General features: G+C 38.0%; 1 protein-coding gene across 1 annotated transcript in view; it reads right to left on the bottom strand.

Annotated features, from left to right (window-relative positions):
* The window catches only part of TTC6 (tetratricopeptide repeat domain 6), a 217642-nt gene that overhangs the window by 113878 nt on the left and 89575 nt on the right, over positions 1-14189 (bottom strand). The window lies entirely within an intron of this gene.

Genomic DNA, 14189 nt, shown 5'->3' on the forward strand with positions numbered 1-14189 from the left:
ATGAACATTAGCAAAAAAATAAAGCCAGAAAAATAGTGAAAAATATGAAGATCACGGGAAATATTAAAGAAGCAAAAGGAGAAAGAGAGCATGGAATAATATCATTTTATCTAATATGTAAATATAAAATTATTAATTATTAATTGATTATAAAATTAATTCCTGTTTATTTAGACTAAATATTCAAGTCTTCACAATTTATACAGAATACATTAATTAAAAAGGGGGAAAATACCATATAAATGAAAAAAATAAAATAGAGGAATTTCACTTTTTTTGAATTTAGGGTATAAACTACAAAGAATAAAGAATCATAGCTAACAGTTTAATATTCCTCCACCTCAAAATTCATGTGTCCATAAACACAAATTTACATGCTTAGTTCTATCTTTTTACAGATTACTTCTAGTCCTTTCTTTCACTCAGAACTCTATCTCACTCCAACAAATTCCATCAATTTTCCATGGATGAATATGTATACTGTTTTCAGTAATTATGCACTGTAGCACTGTCCTCTCATTGTTCATCATTTTGCTTAAGCAGACACCAGTAAAGTCTCCATTGTGAGACTTGTTACTGTTTTTTGACATATCAAATACACCATGGGTAGCTTGCCGGGCTCTGTGGTGCAGGCAGGATACTCTTGGTAGCTTGGCAGGGTCTCAGAGAGGGATGGAAGAATTGAACTCGGGCTGGCAGCATGCAAGGCAAAAAGCAGCAACAAAAAAGACCCAAATAGCAACAAACAGCTTTAGTAAATTCTTAGACAAAGACTTAACAGTCTAGTGATGAGATATAACAACTGTCACCTAAAAATCATTTATACTTATCAATTTTAATTATTGTAGCTTTTTTATCTACCCAATTTCAACTCTAACACTGTGTCAACAGTTGAGGCTTTTGTCTACATTAAAATACATTCTTTTAAAAAAGATGAGAACTGGAGGCTGGAGCAATAGCACAGCAGATAGGGTGTTTGCCTTGCACATGGCGAACCCGGGTTTGATTCCCAGCATCCCATATGGTCCCCTGAGCATTGGCGGGGTAATTCCTGAGTACAGAGCCAGGAGTAACCCCTGTGCATTGCCAGGTGTGACCCAAAAAGCCTAAAATAAAATAAAATAAAATAAAATAAAAAAGAAGAGAACTGTGGTGTCTAGCAAATCTAACCATATTACCCTTCCTAGAAACAAAACAAAAACCTATCAAAGGCTTTCAAACACACCATAAATAAGAATTTCAATTCCAATTTCAATTTCAACTCACATACAGACCCTCGCATATTACTTCTGTTACACTTCTCTCTTGGGCCAGAGCAATAGCATAGCAGGTAGGGCATTTGCCTTGCATGCAGTAGACCTGGGTTCAATTCCTCCGCCCCTCTTGGAGAGCCAGGGAAGCTACCGAGAGTATTCTGCCCGCACCGCGAAGCCTGGCAAGCTACCCGTGTCGTATTCGGTATGCCAAAACCAGTAACAACAAGTCTCACAATGGAGACGTTACTGGTGCCCGCTCGAGAAAATTGATGAACAACCCGGAAAACAGTACTACAGTGCTATACTGCTCTCAGGTTCTTATTTATCCTCAGGAGATCAAGATTGAAAGCAAAGGACCAGGGAAGCAAGATGACCAAATTCAACAGAAACTTTCTTTGAGAAAAGGAAAGGGGGGTAGGAAAGCTGGTGGGGTTTCCTTATGTAGGATGCAGATAAAAGATGGACAACCTCTTTTTATATTCTTTTTGCCGAGGGAATAGGTGAGCACTCTGTACTAGGTTCAAGACATGCAAGATAATAAGATAAATGAGCTAGGACTATCTTGTATATCCTGGGTGCGTAATCCTGGTTCCATCCATGAGCCATTATTAGGAAATTTTTCTCTAGGGCCCTTCTCTTTATAATCACACCAGGTCTAGTCCAGTCCCCTCCTGTCCCCCAGTAGTTTTCTTCTCTGCTCCTCCTGTACTTCTTTCCAATTCTCAAATGGGGTTCCACTGTACACAGAAAGACTCTCAAACACCAGTGTGAACAGGAATCACTTGCATTTTCAAATTATTAAGAAAAATTAATGCTGCTGGCCTGCGTTTGAAGGATATTTCTTTTTTTTAATTTTTATTAGTGAAACACCATGAGGTACAGTTGTAGACTTACAAATTTTTGTGCTTGGGTTTCAATTATACAATGATTAAGTATCCATCCCTCCACCAGTGCCCATTTTCCACCACCATGGATCCCAGTATCCCTCACCCCCATCCCCCCGTCCCACCCTGCCTCTGTGGCAGGGCATTCCCTTTTGTTCTCTCTCTCCTTTTGGGTGCTGTGGTTTGCAAAAGAGGCATTAAGAGGCAATCATGTTCGGTCTATAGTCTACTTTCAGCATGCTTCTCCCATTCCTGGGAGGATCCTCCCAACACCCTTTATTTGGTGCTCCTGAAGGATATTTCTGAGCAGCACATTCGGAAGGCCCCATCTTCTTAGCTATCTTCTATTTATTTTCAGGTTTCAGTTTAAATATCAGTTTCTCAAAACTACCCAGAAAGTCAAGAATTATTCTTACATGTTTCCACAGCACCCTGTACATCTCAGTATAATTCACTACCTTCCTTCTCTACTAGTCTCTAAATTTCCTTAGGGCAGAGATTTTCTTCCCTTTGTTTACAGATACATCACACTCCCAAATTCAATGCCTACCACATAGTAGATGTACAGACACAAAATATTTCACATTAAGGGATTAGTCGTAACTGCATTTCAATAAAAGAAAAAATATTTAGAACACTATTGAGGCATGCACATAATATTATTCTAGTTTTATTCTACTTGATTTATTTGCATATAGGAGGCTAGAACATATATTCAAGAATATAAATAGCATTTTCTCAGGCCTCGAGAGTTTAAATTATTGAGAGAAATTTTTTTGCATTTTCTTGCATATCTTTATATATTTGCTAAGCATTGTGTTTGTGGAGCTGGAGAAATAGTACAGCAGGTAGGGTGACTGCCTTGCACATGACTGAAGAAGGTTTTGATTCCTGGCACTACGTAAGGTACCATCACAAGGAATTATTCCTAAGCACAGAGCCAGGAGTGAGCCCTGAGCACAGTGAAGCATGGCTCTAAACCCAACAAATAAACAAGTTAAGTAAATAGAACACTGCCTTTATATCCTTATTTTATAAATAAAATCATAAATAAAATTAATCATTGTATTCTGAAACTTAGCCTTTGGTTTTCCAATTGTTGCATTGTTGCAATTTTAATGTATAGAACTTAAGTATTCTAACTATAGAATTTTTAAAAATAGAATTGGAATTTCTCTTATAATTTAATTGATGGTTGGAAAACCTCCAAAAGATGAAAATAGCCAAGATACATTTAAAATTATATTCAATTTTACTAAAAAATGAATTTTTAAATATGATTCCTCAAAAGATGAGAAAAATGTTATTATTTAAAATTAGCAGTTTGTTAAGGATGAAAGAAAATGAACAGTGCCTTACATTTTTGTAGGCTTATAAGGTGGTATAATTTTCCTGGAGAGAGAAGTCCAGTAATGTTTAGTTAAATTTTTAAATCAAAAAGATTAATAAGTGATTCTACACCCAAGATTTTTTTACATTGCAGCTTGGTCAATAATTGAATGCTGTGAAATAATTTAAATGCTGATACATAACTTTTAATTTAAAAAATCAGTTAATAGAATGCCATATATATAGCTCATATATAACCAATAAAGAAATAATCAGAATGCTGTTCATAAAACTCTTAACATAAAATTTAATTATTTTCCTTATTTTATTCATTTATTTTTATGATACAAAGTAGCTTTTATTTAAAGGAACTCGTTTTAAAAAGACATGGAATAAGAGAAAGAGAGAAATACATATTCAAGAGAGAATATTATCTTCTCCAAAGTAGAAAAAAACCTGATTTCCCCTATTTAAAAAAAACCCACATCTGAAATTCTATACTAAGATTTCTAATAATATGTTTATAAGCTACCTTTTATAATATACATATTTTAAATATAAAAGTATCATAATGGAATATTTGAACAAAACATTAAATTTGTTCTTTGGTAAACTAAGCTGACTTTAATTTTACTGTTTATGAGTAGTACATCAATATTTTAAATAAATTTGAACATGATTCCATGCTAATCCTCTAAAATATTCTTGGTATTTGACACAAATAACAATTACTATCTACAGAATTGGAAAAGCATTAAAACTACATGACCACAAGCATTAGAATGCTTTGTAGTTTAACTATTCATTGCACAGAGGAAAAAATAAAGAAACAATAAGTGAAAAAGTATTTCATGTTTATAATTATCTTTCCTTGGAACACTTATTAGTGCAAAAAAGTCATACATATCTCCAAATTCAGAGGCTCAGCAGACAGATATATTTTGAAAAGGTTAAGCTATATTTAGCAACATAATCCTCAAGAAAAGGATGCCACAGAACTAAATATTTAGCACTTAAATTAGCTACTTATTTGAAACACAGGAACAAATTGCCAAGAATTATCATTATCAAATAGAACATTTATTGACTCTCTGAGGAAAGGAAGTGAGCTCTGCATAAAGAAAAAAATTAGAATGGAAATAAATTAGTAACTTTAACATTTCACATGAACAATGAAAGCTGAAAGGTCCCCAAATGCTACTTGGCTTACAGAGTGATAATGTAAATGATTGGAAACAACACTTCACCACCAGCAGATTTGGTTTAACCCATTTTTCACAATTAACTTGAAGTTTTTGAAAACACTCCAAAGACTTTTATAGAACAGAGTTACAGGAGTATTTCTGAAGAAATTTTTCATGTGTAATTATTTCAACAATGAGGCATTGACTTAAATTAAAACTAAAAGACATATAAAGTTATTATAAAAATATATCTTTAGGGGCTGGAGTGATGCCACAGTGGGTAGGGCATTTGCCTTGCATGTGGCCAACCTGGGTTCAATTCCCAACATCCCATATGGTCCCCCAAGCACTGGCAGGAGTAATACCTGAGTGCATAAACCAGGAGTAACCACTGTGCATTGTTGGGTGTGACCCAAAGAGCAAAACCAAAATAAATAAATAAATCTTTAAAAAATCATTTTCCAAAATAGAAAATAAACATAAGCATGACCTTCTTTTAGGGTTTCAAACTGAATCACACTGATTATTAAAAACAAGGAAACAAGGTGATTCTAAACCAAGATAACATGGCAGTAAGCTGTATGATTTTTTACTGCAAGTAAATAGGTTCAGAAGAAACTATTTTTTGAAAAGCAGGTTGTTGATAATTTTGTGAAAGTATAACTCTGCTCAAATTATAATAATGAGCTGTGGGACAGATAGTACAGCAGGAAGGCTTTGTCTTACATGTAGCCAACCCCAGTTCAATTCCCTGGACCCCATATGCTCCTCTGAGCCCACCAGGAGAGATATCCAAGTGCAGCACATAGTTCATAGCTTAGTATGGCCCAAAAGCAACATAAATAGTAAGTTAAATTTAAATGAATATTTTTATTGTATGTTCACATATATGTATAAGTATATTATACATATATGTGTGCCTGTATATATATATATAAATGCGATTAAAGCATAATCATTTAATTGTAACTTAGTATTTTTTAATATTCTTAGAACATAAGTAGATGATTTTACAGTAATCCTACCAGCTCTTCTGAAAGGCAAGAAAGACTTTAGAATACGCATTCTTATGGGCAGGTGATATCACTCCCAAGAAAGTAAATACTGATTGGAAGGAGGCAATAATAATAAAGATAATGTCCTTTTCTATGTTTGAAGCCAGATAATGCATACAAAATTTATTACATTAAAAGGGAGTAATAATGATAAAAAATGATAAAAAGTGTCAAATAAATATAGATTTCTATACTATCCAGAAATAAGGATTAGAGTAACCTATTATCTTAGAGCCTAAGTTTCTTCTTGAGTATAACAGAAATTATGATTTATTCCTTATTGTTGAATTTTCTATTTTTTAAATTATTGTTAGTGGCATTTAGGGAGAAGGTTATTTTTGGCTTTTAGTGGTAGGGCTGGAGCACAGCAGTAGGGCGTTTGCCTTGCACGCAGCCGACATGGCCAACCCGAGTTCGATTCCTCCACCCCTCTCAGAGAGCCCCACAATCCACCGAGAGTATCTCGCCCGCATGGCAAAGCCTGGCAAGCTCCCTGTGACGTATTCGATATGCCAAACACAGTAACAACAAGTCTCACAACGGAGACATTACTGGCCCCGCTTGAGCAAATTGATGAACAACGGGAGGACAGTGCTACAGTGCTACAGTGGTAGTCGTGGTATATATGTGTTGCTGGGAATAGAACCTTGAAGCTCATATATTTACTGTTAAATTACTATTAGAACTATTACCTTGTCTCTCCTTTCCTATAGGTGAAAACCTGTAGATTATTTTCAATTATACACTTTTCATAAAAAGAATACTCAAGATTCCAACGGAATAGGTAACAAGAGAGTGGGGTTGGGGTGGAAGGGTAGGAGGGGAGAATGGGAGAAATGTTAAGAAATGGGAGAAAACTCAGAAATAGAAAAAACTTTTTACATGATCAGTCTGGGCCTCTCTCTCTGTCTCTGTCTCTGTCTCTGTCTCTCTCTGTCTCTCTCTGTCTCTCTCTCTCTCTCTCTCTCTCTCTCTGAATAACTTCACTCAGACTAACAAATACCAGAGTCAATATAAACAAAGAACAACAGGACTGATCTTCAGTAAGAAACATGCCATTTCAGGGGGTGGGGAGTTAGGAGATAAGACAGGGAAGAGGTAACATCTTTGGTGGAGGGAAGTATTCAACCAGGAGGAAGTAGTGCTGAAAGGTGGTAAAGTCTTATGCATGAATGGAACACTACGCAGCTTCAAGAAACGATGAAATCATGCAATTTGCTACAACATGGCTGGAACTGGAAGATATGATGTTGAGTAGCATAAGCCAGAAGAAAAACAAACAGAGGATGAGCTCACTTATCTATGGAATCTAGAAAACTAGAGGAGAAAATGTAGTAAAGGGAGAATGCTTAGATCACCGTTGACCTAAGAGAGAAGAGATGCATAGAGAAGGAAAGAAAGCAAGGGAGAAAAAAAGAGAAGAGAGAAAAAGTCATGAATGAACAGGCATCAGAGCTTCTGTTATACCAGTGATATGAGTGAAGGGTATAGACATATATCCAAATTACAGATTCAACAGAACTGAAAACATGAGACCTGAGCAACAACCACTGAAACTTTGTAATATGCCTCCCAAGTTGATAGGTGGGGATGGGTGAGGGTTGAGATGGGAAGGGACTCTAAGATCACTCGTGGAGGCAAGATGACACTAGCGAAGGGACTGGTGTTGAATTGTTGTATGCTTAAAACTCAACTATCAGTAACTTTGTAAATCATGACTCCTTAATAAAAAGTTTTTTTAAAAATAAGACATGCCAAAATGGGGATAGAGGGGACTTTCCTCAATATAGTTAAAGCCATCTACCACAAACCTACAGCAAACATCATCCTCAATGGGGAAAAACTGAGAGCCTTCCCCCTAAAGTCAGGGACGAGACAAGGATGCCCACTCTCTCCACTGCTGTTCAATATAGTACTGGAAGTACTTGCAATAGCAATTAGGCAAGAAAAAGTTATTAAGGGCATCCAGATAGGGAAAGAAGAAATTAAGCTCTCACTATTCGCAGATGACATGATACTATACTTAGAGAACCCTAAAACCTCTACCAAGAAACTCCTAGAAACAATAGGCTTGTATAGTAAAGTGGCAGGCTATAAAATCAATACCCAAAAATCCATGGCTTTCCTATATGCAAATAATTAAAGAGAAGAAAGTGACATGAAGAAAACAATTCCATTCACAGTTGTGCCCCAGAAAATCAAGTACCTAGGAATCGCCTTAACTAAGGAAGTAAAGGATCTGTACAAAGAAAACTACAAAACGCTACTTCGGGAAATAAAAGAGGACACGAGGAAATGGAAAAATATCCCCTGTTCATGGATGGGGAGAATCAACATTGTCAAAATGGCAATACTTCCCAAGGCACTGTACAAATTCAATGCAATCCCTATAAGGATACCCACGACATTCTTCAAAGAAATGGAGCAAACACTCCTGAAATTTATATGGAACAATAAGCCCCCACGAATAGCTAAAGCAACTCTTGGGAAAAAGAAAATGGGAGGAATCAACCTACCTAACTTCAAGCTCTACTACAAAGCAGTAATAATCAAAACAGCATGGTACTGGAACAAAAGCAGAGCTGCAGACCAATGGAATAGAGTTGAATATACTGACATCTCCTCCCAAACATATAATCATCTAATCTTTGATAAGGGGGCAAGAAAAGTGAAATGGAGCAGGGAAAGCCTCTTTAATAAATTGTGCTGGCAAAACTGGACGGCTACATGCAAAAAAGTGGGCTCAGATCTCTGCCTAACGCCATGCACAAAAGTAAGATCGAAATGGATTTATGACCTCAACATCAGACTGGAATCCATAATGTTTATTGAAGACAAAGTTGGCAAAACTCTCCACGATATTGAAGTTAGTGGTGTCTTCAAAGACGTCACGCCACTGGCTGAGCAAGTGAAAACAGAGATAGACAAATGGGACTATCTTAAACTAAGAAGCTTCTGCACCTCAAAAGAAACAGTGACCAAAATACAAAGACAGCCTACAGAATGGAAGAGAATATTCACCAAATACACATCCGACAAGGGGTTGATTTCAAGGATATACAAGGTACTGGTTAAACTACACAAGAAGAAATCACCCAACCCCATCAAAAAATGGGGCGAGGAAATGAATAGAAACTTTCGCAAAGAAGAAATCCGAATGGCAAAAAGGCACATGAGAAAATGCTCTACATCACTAATCATCAGAGAGATGCAGATCAAAACAACAATGAGATATCATTTCACACCACAGAGACTGGCCCACGTCCACAAGAACAAAAGCAACAGGTGCTGGCGCGGATGTGGCGAGAAAGGGACCCTCCTTCACTGCTGGTGGGAATGCAGGCTGGTCCAACCCTTTTGGAAAACAGTATGGACGATTCTCAAAAAATTAGAATTCGATCTCCCATTTGACCCAGCTATAGCACTCCTGGGAATATATCCCAGAGAGGCAAAAATGTATAGTCGAAGTGACATCTGCAATTGTTTGTTCATTGCAGCACTCTTTACAATAGCCAAAATCTGGAAAAAAACTGAGTGCCCGAGAACAGATGACTGGTTAAAGAAGCTTTGGTACATTTACACAATGGAGTACTATGTAGCTGTTAGAAAAGATGAAGTTATGAAATTTACATACAAGTGGTACTACATGGAAAGTATCATGTTAAGCGAAATGAGTCAGAAAGAGCGGGATAGACACAGAAAGATTGCATTCATCTGGGGAACATAAAGCAGCAAAACGGGAGACTAACACCCAGGAAGGGCTCAGATTAGTACCAGGAATTTTGCTCCATGACTTGAAGGCCAGCCACATGTGCTAGGTGAGAAGGAAGCTCAGATAGAGAAGAGAGCACCAAATAAAGGGTGTTGTGAAGACCCTCCCAGGGTGGGAGAGACATGCTAAAAGTGGTCTATAGACCAAACATGACTGCCACTCAATGCCTCTCTGGCAAAACACAGTACCCAAAAGAAGAGAGAGAGAACAGGGAGGAATGCCCTGCCACAGCGGCAGGGTGGGACGGGGGGGTGGGGGGGAGGATGGGGGGTGGGAGGGATGCTAGGACCCGTGGTGGGGGAGGATGGGCACTGGTGGAGGGATGAGTACTTGATCATTGTATAACTGAAACCCAAGCACAAAAATTTATAAGTCTATAAGTGTACTTCATGGTGTTTCACTAATAAAAAAAATGATTAATAAAAAAAAATAAAAAAAATAAAAAAAATAAGACAAAAACCTATCAGTAACAAGACTGTAAATCATAGTGTAAAAACTTATTAAAAAAAATCAGCCTTCCTAGAGGCAGACTGGTGGGTGGAGGCAAATGGGGGAGGAGGCATTGGTGGAGGGAAGTCTACAATGGTGAAGAGCCTGGTGTGGAAACATCGGAAACATTCTGGAAACCCAATCACAAATAACTTTGTAATTTCACAGTTTCCAAATGAAATAATATTTTTAATTTTGTACATGAACCCTGGACCCCAAGTATGCCCACTGAGAATAATATCTAAAACTTGCTTCTACCCACCAAATCTATGATATTCTTAGTTATGTAGATCTGAGAGAGTTGCTTGAGTTATTTGTGCCTCAGTTTCCACATCTGTACTTCATAAAGTTGTTACAAAGAACAAATAAGATACTTATAGAATCCTTCACAGGAAAAATGAGACACAGTGCTAAAATTATTTTATGATCAGTTCATGTTCGTGGCTAGAGCAATAGCACAGCGGTAGGGCGTTTGCCTTGCACGACCCTCCACCCCTCTCAGAGAGCCTGGCAAGCTACCAAGAGTCTCCAAACACAGTAAAAAGAAGTCTCAAAATGGAGACATTACTGGGCCCGCTTGAGCAAATTGATGAACAACGGAAGGACAGTGCTACAGTGCTACAGTTCATGTTCATAAAGGAAGGAAATGAAGACAATGTTCTATGTTATATATATTTTGGGAAGGAGTGAAAAAGAAAAAAACTATTATTCTCTCCCAAATATCCAAGAATAGAATCCAAGCTTCAAAATCAAAATTCAAAAGGCAGAGGAACTCCCATCCACTGCTGCTGGTAATGATAGTTGGTTCAGTCCCTCTGGAAAACAGCATGGAGAGTTCTCAGTGAACTTACAATTGTACTGTCATATGACCCAGCAAGTCCATGGTTTGGCATCTACAGTCAGGACAGAAAAATATTCATTCAAAAGGAAATATGCATACCATTATTCATTTCAGGCACTTCAAACAATAGCCAAGATATGAAATCAACCTAGGTTATCACAGAGAAATGGATTATGAAGATGTGTTATGTATATAGCACTGTCCTCCCATTGTTCATCAATTTGCTTGAGCAGGCACCAGTAACATCTCCATTGTGAGACTTGTTGTTACTGTTTTTGGCATATCAAATACGCCATGGGGAGCTTGCCAGGCTCCTCCATGTGGGTGGTATATTCTCGGTAGCTTCCCGGGCTCTCTCAGAGGGACAGAGGAATCAAACTCAGGTTGGCCACATGCAAGGCATAGTACAGTTTGAAATTGAGAAAGATGATGTTTCCAATCTTCTTTTTCCCAAGGATTGCTTGAGGTATTTGTGAAGGTTTATTGTTCCATATTCAGGTCTCCCAAAGAAGAATAGAAAGAGCTATGCTTGGAATATCACGTTTCACTCAAATGAGAGAAAGAATCCGGAGTTCTGACATCCGTCGACGATCAAGGATCAGGGACGCTGTCTCATTTGCCAAGGTGTCGAAAATCAGATGGGCTGGTCACGTAATGAGATTTAAAGACGACCGTTGGACCAGAGCTGTTACTGACTGTATTCCACGGGATGTCAAAAGATCACGTGGCCGCCCACCTACCAGATGGTCAGATTTCTTCGTCAAGATCATGAACAATCGGTCTGAGGCCCTTCATGTTCCCGGAGCGAACAGATGCCATTGGGCTACACTAGCACGCGACAGGGACAAATGGAGACGTTACTGGCGCCCGCTCGAGCAAATTGACGACTAACGGGAAGTTAAGTGATTAAGTGATTAAGTGATTGTTCCATATGAATTTCAGGAGTATTTTGTCTATTTCTTTGAAAAATGTGATGGGTATCCTATAAGGACCACACTGAATCTGTATAAAGCTTTGGGGAGTATTGCCTTTTTGACAATGTTAATTCTCCCAATCCATGAAGAGGGGGTGTGTTTCCATTTCCTCGTGTACTCTTATTTCTTGAAGTGGCGTTTTGTAGTTTTCTTTGTATACATCATTTACCTCCTTAATTAAGCTGATTCTAAGGTACATGATTTTCTGCAGCAGAACTATGAACAGGATTGTTTTTTATTATCACTTTCTTCTCTGTCATTATTTGCATAAAGGAAAAACATCAACTTTTGGGTACTGATTATGTAATCTGCCTCTCTACTACACTTACCTATTGTTTTTAGGAGCTTTTTGTAGAGACTTTAGGGTTTTCTAAATACAGTATCTTGTCATCTGAAAATAGAGCTTGACTTTTTCCTTTCCTACCTGGATGCCCTCAGTATCTTTTCTCTTGCCCAAATGCTGTGGCAAGTACTTCCAGTACTATATTGAATAGTAGCAACAATAGTGGGTAACCTTGTCTTGTGCCTGGCCTTAGAGGGAAAGTCTGTGGTTTCTCCCCCTTAAGAATAATGCTTGTTGTGGGCTTTTGGAAGATGGCTTTGACTCTGTTGAGTACATATAGTATATTAGACTATATTGAAGTTCCTTCAACTGCCATTTTGTTGAGATTTTTTTATCATGAACAGGTGCTGGATCTTGTCAAATGCTTTCTTTGCATCTATTGATATGATCATATGGGTTTTTAAAATTGATATGATAGATTATGTTGATTGACTTGCGAATGTTAAAGCATCCTGACATCCCTGAGTTGATTCCCTACTTGGTCGTGGTGTATGATCTTTTGGATGAGTCACTGGAGTCTATTTGTTAGCATTTTGTTGAGGATCTTTGCATCGTGTTCAACAGAGATATCAGTCTGTAATTTAATTTTTTTGTGGTCTTTCTGTCTGCTTTTGTTATCAGGGTGATATCTGCTCACAGAAACTGTTTGCAACTGTATCTGTTTCTTAAATTTCCTGGAAAAGCTTGAAAGGGATTGGCAGTAGATCCTCTTTAAAGGTTTGAAAGAATTCACTAGTGAATCCATCTGGGTCTGGGGAAGTTTTGGGGAAGACTTTTAATTACCATTTCAATTTCCTTGATCATGATAGGTCTGCTTAGGCATTCCAAAACTTCTTGGTTCAGCCTTGAAAGGTTTTAAGAATGCAGGAATTTATCCATTTCTTCAAGTTTCTCTTGTTCCATGCCATAAAGATTTTCAAAGTAATCTCTGAAGATCCTATGGATTTCTGCATTTCTGTTGTTATGTGTGTGTGGATATATATATACATATATATATATACACACATACATATATCTGTATCACTGCCATCCTGCTGTTCATCGATTGCCTCGAGCAGGACCCAGTAACATCTCCTTCGTCTTAGCCCTGAGATTTTAAAAAGTGCCACATTCAAGGCTCTTTCAGTGTCAAGAGAATGAGCCCCATCATTGTTACTGGTTTTTGGGATATAGAATACGCCACGGGGAGTTTGCCAGAGTCTCCTGCCTCCGCGCCTGGCTGTCCTCACCAGGGCCCCTTGAAGGAGGGTGGGTTGAGTTTCCCTCCCCACCCCGAGCAGAGCCCTGGCAGTTGAAGATCTCTATAATAAAGCAACAACCTCAATTTAAATTTATAATAATGGCATATGACAAGATTAATGTCGCAATCTCAGACCACTGACAAAAGTCACAGCCATGCTTAAGACCATTCTCCACATGTTCAGATGAACCTCATGCATGAAGGAACTGGCAGAGGAACCCAGGTGTGCGGGACCTGGGGCGTAGATCTCCAAGCCTGCTCGGATTGGGACTGGGGCCTCTTCTACCCAGATCCCCATCTTCTAGTGTGTAGGTGTTATATCCACCAATTGCCCCTGGGACCGTGTAATCCCATGTAATATATAAATATAAATATATATATATAATGGAATATCATGCAACTTTCAAGGAAAGATGAAATAATGCAATTTTATACAACCTGGTTGGAACTGGAAGATATGTTGAGTGACATAAGCCAGTTGGAGGACAAACACAGGATGATCTCACTTGTCAGTGGTATGTAGAATAACTGTATGAGGAAATGTAATGTAGTAAAGGGGGGGGATGCCTAGATCAGTCTTGACCACAAAGTAAGTATAAGGAAGAGAATGGCAAAGAAGGAAAGAAATCAAGGGAAGAAGGAAGAAGAGAAAGGGAAGTAATGGGGAGCAGGGGTCTGGGATCTCAGTTATACTTGTGATGTGGGAGAGTGGTATAGTTATAAATACAAAGCAACAGACTCAACAACACTGAAAATACAAGATCTAAACAACAATCACAGAACTTTGAAACATACTGTCAATGTAGGAGTGGGGTGGGGGAG

The sequence above is a fragment of the Sorex fumeus genome, unplaced genomic scaffold (assembly GCF_029834395.1).
Source record: "Sorex fumeus unplaced genomic scaffold, SorFum_2.1 ptg000098l, whole genome shotgun sequence".
NCBI classification, from domain to species: Eukaryota; Metazoa; Chordata; class Mammalia; order Eulipotyphla; family Soricidae; genus Sorex; species Sorex fumeus.